The sequence below is a fragment of the Ylistrum balloti genome, unplaced genomic scaffold (genome assembly GCF_031769215.1).
Source record: "Ylistrum balloti isolate Yb309-2 unplaced genomic scaffold, AGI_CSIRO_Ybal_v1 Utg370982, whole genome shotgun sequence".
NCBI lineage: Eukaryota > Metazoa > Mollusca > Bivalvia > Pectinida > Pectinidae > Ylistrum > Ylistrum balloti.
Window position 1 is genome coordinate 117,925 of NW_026782550.1, and position 6,305 is coordinate 124,229.

Genomic DNA, 6,305 nt, shown 5'->3' on the forward strand with positions numbered 1-6,305 from the left:
TAGCTACACGTTAGTGAAATAGACACCTGTCCAAATCACATCTCAGTATTGTCAGCTTAATGATGCTGTATTGATTTATATCGTCTAATTTATAAAGAGGACTACAAACATGATGTAGTTACACTTCAAGTGAACACAAATTAAGAAATATCTTGTGCAGTATAGCCCGGAAATCTAAGAATTGTCAGCTTGACTGTACTATAACATATGGACAGCGCACGGAAATCTAAGTATTGTCAGCTTGACTGTACTAAAAAGTATGTATAGTGCTCCGGAAATGTAAGTATTGTCAGCTTGGCTGTACTATAACGTAATGTATAGTCCTCGGAATCTAAGTATTGTCAGCTTGACTGTACTGTGACAGTGTGTTATTTATGCTTTTTAGGGCATGTTTTGACAATGTCAGAAATGCATATTTTATATCTTCTGACATGGGTCAGGTTGTTAACTTTATATGTATTTTTAATAGGTAACATGTCTATATGTCTGACATGGGTCAGATATTTATAATGTTTTATTTTTAGTTATAGAATGCCAGGTAAGTATGTCTTGTGATGTGAATTGTACTCACTATTAACTGTATGAATCCCATATATGGTAAATACATGTACATGCACAAGTTTGACCTATGACAGCCACTGACCTGTCCAGTGAACCGACATTGACGATTTTGATTGGCTAGAGTCCATCATGAGAGGGAAAGTAAGCTTGATTTGAACATCGGTATTCAGTTCTTTGTTGGAGAACAGATTTAGATTCCCAAGGGGAAAGATGCATTTTTGATTAGAAAGAAACGAAGATACATTATAATTGGTAAGTTATATGTTTATTAATATTTCAGAATATTGTAGTTAATTTATTGTTTAATATATATTACAATAAATTAGTCCTGTAGAATAAATGCATTTTTTGAATATATAGTATATAGTATAATACTTGTATCATTTTTTTCTTTGGAAGTTTGGCTATCCCAAGTTTATCTGCAGTGCTACAAAGTTGCCTGATCATATTTTTAATTCTCAATTTGTGTTGTCTATTGTCATGTTAAACGGTATATGACAAGTATTCAGTAGTTGTATTAGTTTTATAGATAATTGGAGAGTGATAGCGGGAGACAGCATAGTTTCAAGTGTGTATATTAGAGAACCTCTATAAACCTCTACACCATATGTAGGGTGAGTTTACTATATAAAATTAGTACGTTGAAATGTATATTCGATGTTAATGAATATGGATAGTATATGTATGTTTCAGGAAAGTAAGACAATTTAGTCATAGAAGTATTTTCTGTGTTTTGTATTATTTAATCATATAACAGTACTGTATAAGTAATGTTAATTTAAATAATCTAATAATATTGTAAAGTTGGTAAACAATTTGTATTTGCCATAATTTAGATAATAGAGGAAAAAATAGGTAATTATACAGTGCGAGAGTTATGTCCCCTGATGTTGTGTGTGCAATAATAAGTGTTTGTATTTGTTTCTTTTCTAGGGTTTTTTATGCATTGAATAAATGTTATTAAGAAGAAAACAAGCTTTGGCGTGGTGTTTTCACCCTGTTACAGTACTATAACTTATGTATCTTTGTTACTGACCTTGACTGAGGCACCCATTGTTATTTTACCAACATTCTTTAAAACCTTATCAGCATTTTTTGACAGGTTGTTCTGTTTGATGTTAACAATCTCTGAAGAAGAATGAAAACATCTATATATATTTTGTGAAGCTAAATGAACGAAGACCTAGGAATCAACTAGAACTTACTTTAACAAAACAATCGGATAATTTTAGGATTGACATCGACTTTTATGACAAATCTTTTTTTTTGTTTTGTTCGTTTGTTTTTAAGCAAATGATCTCCACTTCTCAGATACCGAAAACGTGTACGTAGAATATATATCAGATGTGAATGGGCCACGGGCAAATAGCAACAATAAGGAATTCGATGACTTAACGGCTCAATGAACACAGTCAAATATCATCAAAGAGGCGTTCGATGACCTCACTGCTCAGTGAACACAGACAATTAGCAATGATGACGGTTCAGTGAACACAGGTAAATAGCATCAACGAGGAACTCGATGACTTCACGGCTCAATGAACACAAACAAATAGCAACAATAAGGAATTCGATGACTTCACGGCTTAGTGAACAAAGACAAATATCAACAAAGAGGCGTTCGATGAATTCACGGCTCCGTGAATAGAGACAAATAGCAATAATGACGGTTCAGTGAACACAGGTAAATAGCAACAATAAGGAATTCGAAGACTTAACGGCTCAACGAACACAAACAAATAGCAGCCATGACTTCACGGCTTAGTGAACACAGACAATTAGCAATTATGACGGTTCAGTGAACACGGGCGAAACGAAACAAGGAGGAATTCGATGACTTCACGGCTTAGTGAACACAGCCGAATATCAACAAAGAGGCGTTCGATGAATTCACGGCTCCGTGAATACAGACAAATAGCAATCACGACAGTTCAATGAACTCATGTCAATAGCAACCTTTAGGAACTCGATGACTTCACGGCCCAATGAACACAAACAAATAGCATCAATGAGGAATTCGGTGACTTAACGGCTCAACGAACACAGACAATTAGCAATGATGACGGTTCAGTGAACACGGGCGAAACGAAACAATGAGGAATTCGATGACTTCACGGCTTAGTGAACACAGACAAATATCAACAAAGTTCTAAGTGTTCACGGAGCCGTGAATTCAGACATTGCGATCTCAGGACAGTTCAATGAACTCATGTCAATAGCAACCTTTCACGGCTCACGTGAACACAATACAGACAAATAGCAATCAGGACAGTTCAATGAACTCATGTCAATAGCAACCTGTAGGAACTTGATGACTTCACGGCTCAATGAACACAAACAAACAGCATCAAAGAGGAATTCGATGACTTCACGGCTCGATGACTTCACGGCTCAATGAACACAGGCAAATAGCACCCTTGGGGAATTCGATGACTTCACGGCTTAGTGAACACAGACAAATATCAACAAAGAGGCGTTCGATGAATTCACGGCTCCGTGAATACAGACAAATAGCAATCAGGACAGTTCAATGAACTCATGTCAATAGCAACCTTTAGGAACTTGATGACTTCACGGCTCAATGAACACAAACAAATAGCATCAATGAGGAATTCGATGACTTCACGGCTCAATGAACACAGGCAAATAGCACCCTTGGGGAATTCGATGACTTCACGGCTTAGTGAACACAGACAAATATCAACAAAGAGGCGTTCGATGAATTCACGGCTCCGTGAATACAGACAAATAGCAATCAGGACAGTTCAATGAACTCATGTCAATAGCAACCTTTAGGAATTCGATGACTTCACGGCTCAGTGAACAAACGCAGAACCAAACACAAGATTAGCCTCTACTTGATCTTGGTGTCGGTCCCTTCACTGTACATCCCTGACATCGGAAATTGAAATTATAACAGATGACGATTTGGTGGCGGATTGGCTGACGTCATCTAACGAATGTTTTAATATGATATACAAACATCACGGAAATATTTATATATAATATACAACTGTGTAAATAGTTAGTTTCCGGATCTGACATACATTCTGAGTTATCATGCATTTGACAATGACCGGAGTTGTACATAATTACAATATATGTTTTATTGGAAAATGACAATGTTCCAGTTGTGTAAACCACGACTTTTCGTCATTATTTTAAAATCATGACCTAATTTATTTTCAGAGGTTGTTAGCTTCTTTGCAGTATGTAACCGTGAAGGCACCATGTCCCACGTTCTAACAACTTTTACCTTTTCTGCTAAGTGTCCGAAATCAATATATTGATATATAGGGCTAAATAATAATACTGACCGAAATCCAAGGTCGTTTTGCATATTTCATATGTACCGGTTATCTGATTATTGCCTTGTGTATATTTATTTAAACTGGTTTATTTAAGACATTTTTTTCTGAACAGAGTTTCAAAAATATTAAACCTTTTAACAAATGAACGCTAACATTCCGGACTCTGTATAGTCCGTCTGTTTTGGGTTTAGAAACATAAATTCCCTATTTTTTTAATTCTGACTTCTATAAATAGATTTGTTATTCTTACAATGGATCGTCTTTAAACTTTTACTGTATACAAAGAACAGTGCTGCCCTTTTGGTCCATGAATAGGGAGGGCGAATTTAAGATGGAGGCGAAAATTTGTTATATAATCCTCAGAGGGCGAAATGAACATGATACGTTTCGTGTTTACCGATAAAATGACGAAAACTTCCCAGTTTACAGCATTGGGGGTATTCCTTTTTTATAATTTTTATTTTTATCCCCCAAGATTTTACATGGTATATACGTTCTACACACTTACACACACCCTCACACACACCATCACACACACCATCACACATCAACACACTGGTGCTTATAGGGGTATTTGGCCATTGCGTGTCTTACAAAACAAGATTGCTTGTAATCATACACTCAGCAATCTTTGAGATCCTCCTCCTCCTCCTCCTCCTCCTCGTCGTCATTCATGATAATCATTCCCACCATTAATATCATGATCATCATACACAATAACAATGCATCATCATCATCATCATCATCATCATCATCATCATCATCATCATCATCATCATCATCATCATCATCGTCGTCGTCGTCGTCGTCGTCGTCGTCATTCATGATAATCATTCTCACGTTGACATCATCGTATTTCGAAATCATCGTCAATAACATACATAATGAATATCCTCATCATCCACGTCATAACAAAGCCAACATTATCATAGTCATCATTGGGAGTATATTCTATCATCAACGGATTCTGTTCTAAAATCATAGGATAGGTGATGAATACACCACGAAATGTTTCATCAGTGGTTCTGACGTCAGAATGAACGACAGTAAGGCTTGGAAAAGGGTCAGTCAATAATTATAGGGAAGCAGTCCATAACACTATCAGCTGCACTAACATAATAACAGATATGTCGGTTCAACCGTGTTCCCTATTCCATTCTGATCTCCTAGTGTTACTTCCCTTTGTGTCACTAGCTTGACAGTCGATTGGGGCCGAAAATGTCCCGTACTTGTTGAGTGAGAAACATAAACACGAATGTCCCCAATATTTAGAGACCTACCAAAAACCTGATGGTACACGAATGTCCCCAACACTTAGAGACCTACCAAAAACCTGATGGTACACGAATGTCCCCAACACTTAGAGACCTACCAAAAACCTGATGGTACATGAATGTCCCCAACACTAAGAGACCTACCAAAAACACTGATAGTACACGAATGTCCCCAACACTAAGAGACCTACCAAAAACACTGATAGTACACGAATGTCCCCCAACACTTAAAGACCTACCAAAATCACTAATAGTACACGAATGTTCCCCAACACATAAAGACCTACTAAAAATACTGATAGTACACGAATGTCACCAACACTTAAAGACCTTCCAAAAACACTAATAGTACACGAATATCCCCAACACTCAGAAAACCAAGAAACCTGATAGTACATGAAAACATCAACAATTTTACCATATACGTCCCTGATTTTACCAACTTAAGTTTCCTTTCTGTTTTAGAAATCCCACTTTCCCTGTTTTCATCCGTTTTATTTTCTTTATCTACAGGCTTCAGCTTTAAAAATACGGATCATGTGCTTTGTGTTGTTATGAACTCTTTAATGAAAGAAATAAGTTTTATCATAAATATTCGCTTTCTACTAAATTACCTCCCCTTCCTGTGGATTGTGTGACTCTAGATTAAGCGTTATCAGGTATATCAGAATATCAAGACAAATTTTATTATGAATTAAATATTCTAGAGAGATGGGCCAATCTAGGATTACAATGACAATTATGGTTTGAATGTTTTACACAGGTCAGTGTTTGTAATCAACCCCCGTATCGCATGAAACTATTTGTGAACTATAGATTGATATGGACACAAGAAACAGGAAGAAACCAAGGGTTATGATCACTTCATCGCTATATCAGGAAGTTCTTAAGTCAAGTGTCAATTTAAACACGACACAAAAGGCTTATCTAAATATATTTAGATATATATATTTTTTTAGTTTGGATGTTCAGAGTACCTTCCGAGATAATCACGAGTGGTATTCTGTTAATACTTAGGCGGACTGCTCGGTGTTGTAATCTCCCGTCGTGTATCGTCAGGAATTTCACGACTTTATGAAAATTAATTACATTTATCACACAATCCGCCAGTTATCAAGTGAATTTATCCATTTAATATGTTTGCGTCAGTAGTAATATA